The sequence below is a fragment of the Delphinus delphis genome, chromosome 17 (assembly GCF_949987515.2).
Source record: "Delphinus delphis chromosome 17, mDelDel1.2, whole genome shotgun sequence".
Taxonomy (NCBI): domain Eukaryota; kingdom Metazoa; phylum Chordata; class Mammalia; order Artiodactyla; family Delphinidae; genus Delphinus; species Delphinus delphis.
In genome coordinates this window covers 28,341,416-28,353,861 of record NC_082699.1, presented here as the reverse complement: position 1 = coordinate 28,353,861, position 12,446 = coordinate 28,341,416, and the positions used below count along the sequence as shown (strand labels likewise).

The 12,446-nt window shown below is 37.5% G+C and overlaps 1 protein-coding gene across 3 annotated transcripts in view; it reads left to right on the top strand.

Annotated features, from left to right (window-relative positions):
- Positions 1–12,446, top strand: part of CA1 (carbonic anhydrase 1) — a 47,042-nt gene that overhangs the window by 20,286 nt on the left and 14,310 nt on the right. Inside the window, exons 2-3 of one of the 3 annotated variants that reach the window (XM_060035195.1) lie at positions 5,952–6,110; positions 6,408–6,461. The gene's annotated coding sequence lies outside the window, so the exon portion shown is untranslated. Of the gene's footprint in view, positions 1–5,951; positions 6,269–6,407; positions 6,462–8,979; positions 9,042–12,446 lie in introns of those variants that run through there. The other 2 variants (XM_060035196.1, XM_060035197.1) reach the window with 2 other exon arrangements.

The window sequence follows — 12,446 nt, the reverse complement described above, 5'->3', positions numbered from 1 at the left end:
AAAAAGTGACTATTTCATGCATGTAGGGTTGCAGGTGATTAAAAAAAAAACTATAAAATCTCATATTTTTTATCTTCCTGGAAGGATTTATAGGAAAAGGACTATGTAATTTGTTCCCAAAGACTGGCTGACAAAAATTTAATGGAGCTTAAACTGTTCTTTCTGTATCTTTATGTCTTTTGTTTTTTAATTTCTTCCATTTAACCAAATGCTACAACCAAGAAACATAATCTGTCTGGAACATTACCACAAGCTCTCTGGTTCCTCCAAGGAATTTGGTCTCCTCATTGGTAGTCATATATAACACTAGTAGATGGTTTTTTAGCCAGTTATGCTTACTTTAGGGCTCAGTTTTCAGAGAATCTGGGTATTCCAGAGTAACTGAAGGAGGCCAGTGTTCATCATGGGCCATGGTAAAATGACTTTTATTATAACTGTCAACTAGATGTAAAGTACCACTGCAAGCAGCTTCCACTGGGTTCTTACAAAGATGAAGAGAAAAGAAAATAACCTTCAACAAAATTGGTCTTCTGTTTCTCCAGCATCCCTTTCTGCCTCACTTTTATCTCTATGTCAGCCTTTCTTTTAGTTTGAGGCCCTTTGTTTTTCTCCTTTCAAACCCTCTCCACCAATTAAAATTAAAATTCAAAAGGTCCTGATGTTATCATTTGCATTTGGTCAAACCTCATTTTTCTTTATGTTAGCTAATCCAGGTTTTTCTATTTTTAAGTATAACTTATATTTCCCTAGGCCTCACCCACCAACCTATAAGGCAAATTAAATCACTGATTTCTTGATCTGACCTGATAGAATAAGATTCTCTATACTCCCACCTCATTCAAAACCTCACCCCATTTTCACCCTTGGAATCTTTCTGGATGTTTTGTATGTTTAGAGGCAAGTCTGCTCATGTTCCTTCATCTGCCTTCCTGTTATATCCTTACTTACCTCAAAAGCGTTTGAAAGAGGTGCCATCCCACTACCTTGGCTGCTGAAAACCTTTGTGGGAATGCTACATCCCTGACTAGGGTAAAATCCATGCATTTTTTTCCCCAACTGCACTACTTCAAGATATCAAGTTACAGTTTACTTCTTTCAGTTCCCACTGTGTTCAAGGTACTATGTGGTATTTTGTGAACTAATGGGTTGAATGTCCCCCAAGTTATTGCAATTTGTCAGCTGGGCCCTTAGACAATTTTGCTTTGGACTCTGATCTTACAAAATCCATTTTAAAGACAGTTTCTTTGGCTTCTACCTGCCATTTTGCTTTTTTTTTTTAAGGAAATAAGAACTTATTGGTAAAATTAAAGCCCTTAGTCTATACCTCCTGTTCTCTTTCTATTTTTTCCTTCCTAGAGGTGACCATGATCACCTGAAATTCATGGTTACTTTCCTCAATTATATTGTTTGTTATTACTACATAGTATAAATCCATAAATAATACTTTGCATTGTTATGTATATTTTACACTTTATGTAATTGGTATTATACTATATCCATTGTTATCCAATTTAACTTTTTTTTGCTTAGTTTGCTTACATTTTTGAGATTTATCTGTGTTGATGCATATAGTTCTGTCTATACTCCATTGTAGGGCAATGTCACAATGTATTTGTCCATTTCTCTGTTGGATGATATTTGTTTCCAGCTTTTACCTATTAACTACTGCAAAAAAAATGCTTTAATAATTTTGTTTTCCTTCTAAAGGGATTTGAAGCAATTGTAGTGTGGAAAACTTAGAATAAGGACGTATTCTTCAGAGATTGTGGTTATAGCTGTCACTGAAGGTACTTGGGGTGGGGTATAGTTTGGGAAAAGAGTGGTAAGAAGAAAGAGTTGCTCTCCTAGAATATTCCTTCCTTTTCTCTTATCTTCTCCCTGACTCTAACAATGTTTGCCTCTCCTCTTTCTGCCATTAAGGTTCTCGTATATTACCAATCCAGATCCCATCAAATCTCTTATAGTAGAAATAGTCTGCTTTTGGAATTTCTACCTCTATGAAAGTTTAAACAAAGTGGTATAACCCAACTAAACTTTATTTTTCTGATCCATAAAAATTAAAATGATATTAATGACTTAAGAGTGTTATTGTGAGGAATGAAAGATAATATCTGGGGCCTTATGGCAGACTGGACTCTTCCCAAAGATAGCTAGAGTAGATCCCCTCCTGTTGAACCTGGGGGGCTCTGTGACTTAGGACCTCTTAACATGATTTCTACAACAGAGGATCAACTTTTTAAATGGAGGCTCAGGCCTCCAAGAGATTATTTCTGGAGAAAGAAAGTAGAAGGGGTCAGTCTCGAGGCCTGAGCCTGGAAATTGGTAAAGTTTCTTTCACCATATTCCATTAGTCAAAGCATCAATAGATGACTGGAATAGCCCCCTAAATGATCTATTCAATCATAAATTCTTTCTTTCTTTCAAACCTATTAATAATTTCCCATCACATTTAATATAAAATAACTTTACATGCTTAAGGGTCTGAATGACTGTTTCCCTGTCTACTTCTCTAAACTCATTTCATATCACTTTCCCCTGCTCACTATGCTTCAGCTTTGGTCCAGTTCTTTTGCAGGTAACAGATCACCCAGAAACTCCGTGATTTAAAGCAACTATTTTTTATCTCATATTTCTGTGGTGTGGGGGTTCAGGGGATTAGGAGGGTTGTTCTTCTGGTTTTGCCACTCATGCAGCTGTATTTAACCAGAAGATCAGCAGGAAGCAAAGTTCAATTAGGACTCTGGGATGATGGGGCTTTGCTCTCCAAGTGGTATTTCCATTTGAAGGAGGCAAGACCAGACAGGGCTTTCTCTCATGGCTCATCTGTGTTCCGAGTAAGCACTTATCAAACTTCTGTTGTTCATGGATGTCCCATTGGCCAAAGAAGTCATGTGGCCAAGTCCAAAGTCAATGTGGAAGAGAGCTTCATAAGAGCATGGATGCCAGGAGGCAAGATTCATTGGGCGTCATAAATGTGACAAGACCCAAAGGCCTGATTTCATTTCCTAGAATACACCAAGTTCTTTTCTACTTTAGGGTCTTTCCATAGTTTCTTCTTTTAGGCATTCAACAAATATTTAGATACCCGCAGGTACTAGACAAAGTGCTCAGGGCTCTTATGAGGTTTTCCTTCTAAAGAGGGGAAACACACAGTAAGCAAGTGCAACGACAAACAAGATAATTTTAGATGGTGATAAGAGCTCTGAAGAAATAAATCAGGGTAATGGGTAGAAAGTGACTGGCAAAAGTGGAGAAGTTAAGTTTAGAAAGGTCAGGAAGATCTGAGCGGATGGCACTGAATCTGAAATCCAAATGATGAGAAGGAGCATTACAGGCAAGGAGTATTCTAAGCAGAAGAAACAGCTCCTGTATCTCCACCACTACTCTCCCTGGCCACCTCCTGACTTCCTCTTTACACAGCTGGTGACTTCTCATCTCAGCTTGAAGATCACTATTTTCAATAGGCTTTCTCTGTCTGCCTAATATAAAGTATCCTATTCTTGCCCTCACTACTCCTTACCCAGTTTACTCAAAGAATTTATGATTTTCAGTAATTTGCTTGTTGTTTACTTATTTATTATAAGTCCCCAATAAGCTATAATACCCATATAAAATAGGGTCATGTCCCAACATTTCTTGAATATTTTCATACAACAATGATTATTCAGCATTCAAATATAATTGCTAAATGAATAAATAAATGAATTAACATAGTAAGTCCCAGTCTGAAAGTGTGACCACAAATGCCTGGAGTAGGACATCTTCATATGTCCGATTCCTGGTAGGTCCAGACTACTGTTGTCCTTCTTGTTCCAGGTTGGTTTGGGACTCTCCACTTTCTGGGGATTTCATTTTCAGAAGCTCTTTGGAACTTCCAGGACTCTGAGCTTAGGTCAGCACTGCCCAGTCTACCCTAACAGGTTTCCATAAATTTAAATTCCAGAAAGGAAGCTTTGGGGTATTGATCCTTATTCCTTGAAGAACTCTTCTGAGATTCTTATACTAAATTCCTACCTCTCTCTCCTGCTACTTTCAAATTCTTCATGAAAAATAAAAGATTTAAATTCTATTTCATTAGACTTCACCTCCATAAATAACGATAACAGCTGTCAATCATCCTAGTTTGCTTACCAGGTACCAGATACTTGAAACATAATTTAGCCCTCACTACAGTCCTGCAAGGTAGGAATTCTTTTCCTCATTTTTCAGATGAGGTAAAAGAGACTTACAGAGGTCAAGAAACTTCCACGGTGTCATCTAAGGATTAAATGGTAGAGCAGGTATTTAGACCTTTGAGTCTAGATCTGACTGTTTTCCTACCACCCACATTGCCGTTGTATTGACCCGCTCAACATAGGAGAGGGAAATACAGGTCCACTATGACTTGCTTCCAACTCTGAAATCCCAAACTTTCTGAAAACCAAGTTTTTCTGCAAAAATCTGACCCGACTTGACCTGAACTCATTTGTGAACAAAACTTGACCTGAACTGATATGAAGCTAATTATAGTCCTTATTTATTCCACTTATTATGATTGCTTATACATTTTGCTATAAAAATAGTAATGTGTTAAATTACAGGGTGCTCCACCAGGCACCACTAAGGGCATTACTTTTATAATATTTGCATTGTAATGCTCTTATAAGATCTGAAACATTCTACAGTCTGAAGCACATGTGGTCCCAAGTGTTTCAGATGAGCAACTGGTAATCTGTTATATTTGTGAATGACTCTATAGTCCACAAAACTTTTTCAAAGTTGAAGTAATTTTATATTATTTTCCTCTCATGCACAAAGAGGAATTTAGGAAATTTTCTAATGTGCTTTATCTTCTTGGTTTCTTTAAAGTAACTTATTCTGTGATTCCAAGGTATTACCTGTACTTGATCCCAAGAGAAGTTTGGGGTTATTTGTTCAAGCAAAAAGACATTTAATTTTAAAATTAAATAACATGTTAAGGGGGAAAGGTAAGGGCCAAAAAAGTATACCAAGAATACTATCTGTATTTTTTGAAAGAGAAAATATATGCAGTTATTTTCATGTATATCCATCAACTAGAAGAGTATGAGCAAAATTGATAGCTTTGTTTCTCTCTGGGATGATGGGAGGGAGATATTTTTATTTTATTCATAAGTTTAGAACAAAATGAACTTATTATCCATTCAAAAAATTAAAGTCATAAATAAATATATCCATGGATGATTTTTCACAAAGTGTGAGAGACTTAAGACACAAATGTTACCCAAGTCAGCTGAGTTACAAGTGCACAGCCTGGCGTTAGTCATTAGTGTGGCACATAATAAATGGTTCATGTTCTTCTTGCTTTCACCTTTTTCCCATTTAGGCCAGATGTTTTCCACACATTTTTGACCACTGAAGAGCACACACTGGCCTTTGTTTTTGGCTCATGCCTGGCTGCACTATCCCTCGGTTGCTTAGGTCCTCGGACAGTATTCTTCTCTGGCAAGTACTCTCAGCCTCTGGTCTAAGTGGTTATCTGAGCCTGAATTCAACTAATGGTCACAGAACAGGATAGAATAAGAGGATTCTGGATGAGAAGTTGAGCTAAGCTGGCAGGCAGGGGGTGGGCAGAGAAGGCACATGGATCCTGAGGCAGGCAGCAGTCCATCTGTGATGGCCATCCCCAGACAAAGGCAAGGTCAGAGTCCAGGTAGGAGGTCCAGAGAGCAAAGTTTCTCTGGATGGCATTGGATAGAACTGAACCTGGGCATACAAGTGTAGGTTTGACATTCAAACCAGGCACTAAAAACAGAGTTAAACTTCCAGAAAAGACAGGTTCACACATGTTTACTCCAGAATGGAACTATGGCATCCCCTCTGGACTGGTTTTAAGCACTTTTCCTCCTGAGGACAAATCAGAGAGAGGCAGGAATCTGTAAGTGTTACTTGTAACATGTAGTGAATGTGATTCTCTCCCCTCCCACATGCAGTGCTGTCCAGCCCAATTTTATACCCTAAGAAGTGATGGATCACCGAAGTCCCAACAAACTTTCACTGTCCATTGCCTGGAGTTGGGTTGAATGATCTGGTGGCAGCCCTGATGATTAAGGAGGCAGGCTGGTGACCTTAATGGATGTGTGCGAGTAATTGTGAGTCATGAAGTCAATCCATAGCTCATTTCAACAACCATAAGTTGTGGTGCCCGACTGCCGTGGTACCATTTGTCTTATGCTTTGTTCATATTATGATGAGGGGATTAAGTTGTGCTCAATATAGCTTTCTCTAGACACTGCAACTCAAATCTTCGGTGAGTAGCTGCATTTCAATCCTACTAAATTTAATAGATTTAAATATTTTTTCAGGTGCATGCATTTATCATCAATCTTTGCATTGGCTCAAGCAGCCTTACCAGTAACAAAAATAATATATCACTACCTTACCTCTAGGTTCTCTGAAGAGGTAGTGGAAAGAATTGGATTTTCAAGCTCACTTTGGAAGAGGTAAGTAGGAAGGAGACTGCAAGCAGATCGTAAATCAGTTGGTTTAGGCAGGACACCTGCTCCGTCAGTCTCAGCTACATCCAAATGGAAAAATGAGTGATCTAGGATTACCCTCACGCAATGCCAGTGGCCAAGGCACTGAAAGGTCACATCTATTATGGTTGGCATTTCTCTCCCCACTGGGCTGTTTTTTGAGTGGATGTCATACTCATCTCATACAGAAGGCATGTTCATCATGCCAGAACATTGCTGCTAATATTTGATCTAATAAAAGTCACCCTATCTTTTCTTCAAGCTTTATGATATTTAACGGCTGCTAAATGATGATTTCCTTTCTTCCTCACCACTCCAACTTTATGTTTTAATGCCTTGAATCCTTAAGCAAAGTTTTGTTTGCCACCTCTTATTTTAAACTTAGAATGATTCTTTTAAAAATGTAGTAACCAAAATAAATGTCACAGTCAGCCTTATTTCCAGGAGTGATTTTATGTTAATAGTTGATGCTCCTTTGAAAGGAGCCACTGGCCTTTACTAATAATATCATGCTCACCAGCAAACAACTTGGCACTATATTTGTAGTATCAGAAGTTGGGGGAGGACTAGAAACACAATCTTAACCAAAAAACAAACTTAGGATTGAAAAGTGTAGCAACAGCTGGTGCCAGCTGCAAGCAACCGCACAGTTGAATCCTGTCCAACTCTGAGGGAGATCTCTGAGAACTCTTGAAGCCTGCAACAGGAGCAACAAAAGACCACATTGTAAGAACGTCAAATGTAAACCCAGCTAGCTAGCACCCCCAGAAATTACCAACAGGGGGAACTGATAACATTGCCAGGAATTCATCTTCCCCAGATCAAATCACTGCATAAAATCAGCCCTATTTGTTCTAGGAAGTTTATGCTCATAAGCTTCATTCTAACTGGAGCTTTGTTCATAGCCACTAAGGCCCTTAAGGAGTCCTTTGGACTCTGTGAGTCTCCATTTTAAAAGCAATACTGACATGAACCTGGGGAAGTGTTTTTCCTGGAGTTCTTTCTCACCGGACTGGTTCCGGCTGCCTCCTGGGTGATGACGGAAAACTAAGGCACTAACCTACATGTCATTGCCTCATTTTGTAATCTTCAGGCAGTTGCACAAATGTTGTGTGGAACTTTACCAAGTAGTTAAAGGCACAGTCTGGGGCAGTCTTAAAGGACTTAGGATTGTTACTGAACTACCTAACTATTGCATATTAAGGAACTCCACCACAGGCCAGATAAGTGAGGTGTAAGAGAATGCAGTCAACACCTTTTCACTCTCAACCCTGAAGTTTGGAAACCCAAGGCCTTTCAAGTCACAGTTGAGAACTGTTGCCCAAGTAGCCTCCCCAAAGTTTTCTGATTCCAGAAAGGAGCCCTAAGAAACTACAGGAAAAGACCCTGTGCACTCTCACTATGTGAGTCAGTGCTAAAGGAAGAGTTATATTTTATCAGAGATCTTCAAGAATTCTTAATATTCTTCACTTACTTGTAGCCAAGTCTATCTTTGAGATCAGCTTAGTATAAGTTATATATTTAGGTAGCTCTCATTTGCCTAGAGCAACATTTTTTTTTTTTTTTTTTTTTTTTTTTTTTTTGCGGTACGTGGGCCTCTCACTGTTGTGGCCTCTCCCGTTGCGGAGCACAGACTCTGGATGCGCAGGCTCAGCAGCCATGGCTCACGGGCCCAGCTGCTCCGTGGCATGTGGGATCCTCCCAGACCGGGGCACGAACCCGTGTCCCCTGCATCAGCAGGCAGACTCTCAACCACTGCACCACCAGGGAAGCCCCCCTAGAGCAACTTTTTTAAAAATTTAAAGAAAAGCAGAGAAAAGTCAGAATAAGACATATGGCCTTTAGCAACTAAATTACACAAGTAATCTCTTTACAGGAGACAGGATCTGGAAGGACTTTCATTAAAATCTTTCTATTTAGCCTTTAGCTAAAAGCAATGATTGTTTTTGAAATCTTGTTGTAGGGAGAATCTAATATAAATTTACTTTTTCTTCCTCCAGCCCTAGAAATATAAGGGAGGAGGATCTATTATGTTCCATCCTGTGCTCTGATCCTTCACCCTAGGACTAGAAGAAATAAAGTAGATTTTTGTGGAAATGTGGAGATATGTGTTCATGAGTTACACTGCAACCAGGGAGTTGAAATCATGTGTAGCTTGGTTTCTCTACAGAAATGTTAGAAGGGTAGACACCGAAAGAACATCAAGAAGGTTGTGTGATAGCTCTGTGGGCCTGGACAGCCTGGCTGTGGAGATGCAAAAACCCACAGCAGCCATCATTCAGGAAAGATGATGGCCCATATAGCACCCTGACCCCTCCCATGGACAAAAACCAAGCCCTGTCTGTGTTGACATTAAGAAGTCTATTTTAAGGAAAATACAAAGACTGTTTGGGAGGTAATAACTAACCATATCACTGAACTCTTTTTTAATAATGAAGTACAAAGTGATGAAACACTATTTTTAGTTTGATTTTATAATTCGTCACTGGAAAGGATGCTTGATACAGAGCTTGAAGACACTGTTCTAACACTTACATCTAACTTTGGGTAAGTAGCTTAATTTTCTCATCTGTGAAAGCCTCTTTCTTCATTTTGAAAGAGGGATACTAACATTTGTTCTACTCAGCTCACAATCTTCTTAAAAGTTATAAGTAAGATCATGTGAGTATAATTACAGTGAGTAAAAACCCCTTTCTATGGGCCTGTTCTAGAAGAAAGGGTTTTTTCTTGAAAAGCATCTATAATCATTCCATTTATTTCTTACCCATTTCTTAGAGAAAAAAAAAAAACCCTAGGGAGGATTAGCTGATTAGCTAATATACTTCATCAGTCAAAGTCTTGGAAGTTCTGACACAGACCTGTGTCCTCAACTCTCAGGGTCATTTAACTCTCCCATCCAATTTAACCACAACCCATGCAGTTTTCCATTATTAGTAGTACACTCAGTGAAAATATAATAGCTATGTTTTACTGTGCATCTGCTATGTGCCTTTATCTCTAATCCTCATAAAAAAGCAAAACCTTCAAGGTGAGTACAATCATTAACCCACTTCACAATAAAGAAATAGAATGACTCAGAGAAATTAGGTTAGACAGACAAATTTTAGTTAATGCTAACACCTGAAAATAGCTGTGACTCTAAAGAAAGTCTTTAGAGACCAAAGGAGGATTGTAGCTATGGCTTCATCCACATTAGGTGTCTGTATTCACTCTTTTTTTTTTTTTAACATCTTTATTGGAGTATAATTGCTTTACAATGGTGTGTTAGTTTCTGCTTTATAACAAAGTGAATCACTCTTTTAAGATCAGTAAAGGGGTTCACTGTAATGTACTTCTTTTGTACACTCTGAGTCATTCTGCAAACCGGTACTTCAATTACTGGTCTTGCCACTTTTCTTTGGTAGCCCGACTAGGACAGGAATCAGTTAAGAGAGAACTAAAATGGCAACCTCTTGCATGTAGGCATGGATATTTCCACTACTAAAAGGCATTTGGTTATTATGCTTGTCTTCACTTAACCATGTATCCGACTTGAGCATTTGATTCAAAAACCCCTGCAGAGAACGTCACCACCCTGTTCTTAGCACATTGACCCAACAGATAAAAAAGCATCAAAAAAAAAAAAAGAATGAAAAAAAGATTTTCTCCTCTGGAGTCAGGTACTAGTAAAAGCATTAAAGGATTTTTAAAATCTTATGAGGATAAAAACTAGTAAAACAGTAAATAATTTTTCAAGTGGCTGCTAATATTTGGTATTCTTCCTAAAAGAGGAAGGCATGTGAGGAAAATGACATTCCACTTAAAAGAGTGTTTGTAAAACTGTCCAAATGTGTTTTAAAATGTCACCTTGGAATGTTCATTAAAACAGATTCTCAGGCCTCCTGTGAAGAGATTTTGATTCAGTAAGCGTTACTTCAGTATTAATAATGTCTTTGTTAATATAATCTAATGCTTAATAGGAATGCATAATAGCATCCTAATCAGGACCTAGGATCTTCAGAATGACTACTTATCATATCTACAGCTAACTCAACACTGAAAGGTTAGTTATATACTATAAAGGATGTTAGAAATAATTTTGTGCTCATGAAATTAGTGGTATCAAGAGTAATAAGTGACTAGAGAAAATTTGCTAGAACATGAACAAGATATATGAGTGGACAAGTACAACACTTGGATGCCATTGATGTAGTATGTAAGTCTAGGCCTCATTGGGCCCCAGTGGACCCAGCCGTCTGAACCAACAACAAAGATCACCAGTCCTGATATCATCAAAGCGTGTTTGAAGTGAGTCCTTCATTCAAGGTGCTGGGTGATGAGCCTCACTTGCAGCAAGCCCTCCTGAAACTGCAGACAAGTCACATGACTATTTTGTGCCAATTTGCTACTAATGAATGTACAATGGAGGGAGTCTGATCAGAGACTTGCTTTCATTGAAACATATCTTTAGTAATTAGATTGTGAAGGCAGATTCCTATAGCCTCCGGATACGTCTAAAATGGCTACCAATACCTACCAGCAGAGCTTGATACACGTTAGCAATCTAAATTGCATCAGGTCATCTCACAAAAGTAAGGGAGTGGATGAGACATGCATGTGCATTTTAATTCACATATATGTGAATCTGAGGCAGGTGATCTACAGATTGTACATTAAGAAACACGGGATTAAGAGAGGACATATTCAGTTGCAAATGTATTTTAGAAATCTAGTCTTTGACAGAAGGGTTTGAGAGCTAACAGAATTATTTGGGGGAGTCAATAGAAAATGTTTTTAAATCTTCGGATAACTTTTAGGTAGATGGACTCCAACAAAGGTTGCATGAAACATCTTAAGATAAGGTGACTGATGTGACTGACCTTCACCTCCCTTAATATTTACATTTGAGAATTTATCTCCTTTCATGTTTACCTGTGGGATTTAGTTTAATCTGTGGTAAGCAGATGTCTTTCACTCAATTGTTTGAATTTCAGGCCACATGCAATCACTCGAACTATTTTATTTTATTTCGTGTATTTATATTATGTATTTATCTGAGAGTTAAAATCAAACTTTTTTTTGAGTCTGAAGTTAATCATTTACATTTGTGCAGTATTTTAAGGTTTATTAAGGATTATGCATGTTATTTTCTTTTAAGATGAAAAATATTGCTTAATTATGTCATCTGTTATAGAGGAGCTCATCAATTCCCTAAACAGTTATAGGAGATAAGACAAATATTATTTTGTCTGTTTTAAAAATAAATATATAAAAAAAAAAAAAAAAAAAAAAAAAAAAAAAAAAAAAAATAAATATAAAGATGGTACAATTAATCTGCACAAGTTACCCATTCATCCAGTAGAAGAGACTCCTAACAATTAGCTTAAAAGTGCACAAGCCATAAGAACCTGCTATATAAAAAAAAAAAATTCAAAAAAATTTTAAATAAATAAATTTTTTTAAAGTACACAGCCTATATTTTCAGTGTATTCAGTATATATCACTTCAACCAGTAATTTCAATACGTATGACAATCAACTAGGTATATTTAAAATGTCATGTTTTCAAAAGCAAGAAATTGTAAGAAATTGAATGCCTCTATGCTGTGGGTTAAAATAGTTACCTATGTAGAGTTGACTAGGTTAATAAAAAATATTCACTAGTGAATTTTAAAACTGTCTTCAAAAATAAAAATAAAATGTTCCAAGGCAGGAAATATAAGGTTGAAATTTTTTCTTTTATTACAGTAATAAAATCCATGAGTTATGGATCTGTGAAATTTCTATGTCAAAAGTTCAAACCACATTTCAAGAGTTAAGTTTCAATACTTACAAAGTGTCAAAAAAGTTGACACTTATAAAGACCAATGTTCTTACTCTCCCAGCAATGACTGACAGACACAGACGGGTCTCTTCATTCCTCCATTAATAGAACTGAGATAGGAAAGGCTCTTTTTCCTTAGTTCCAAATACG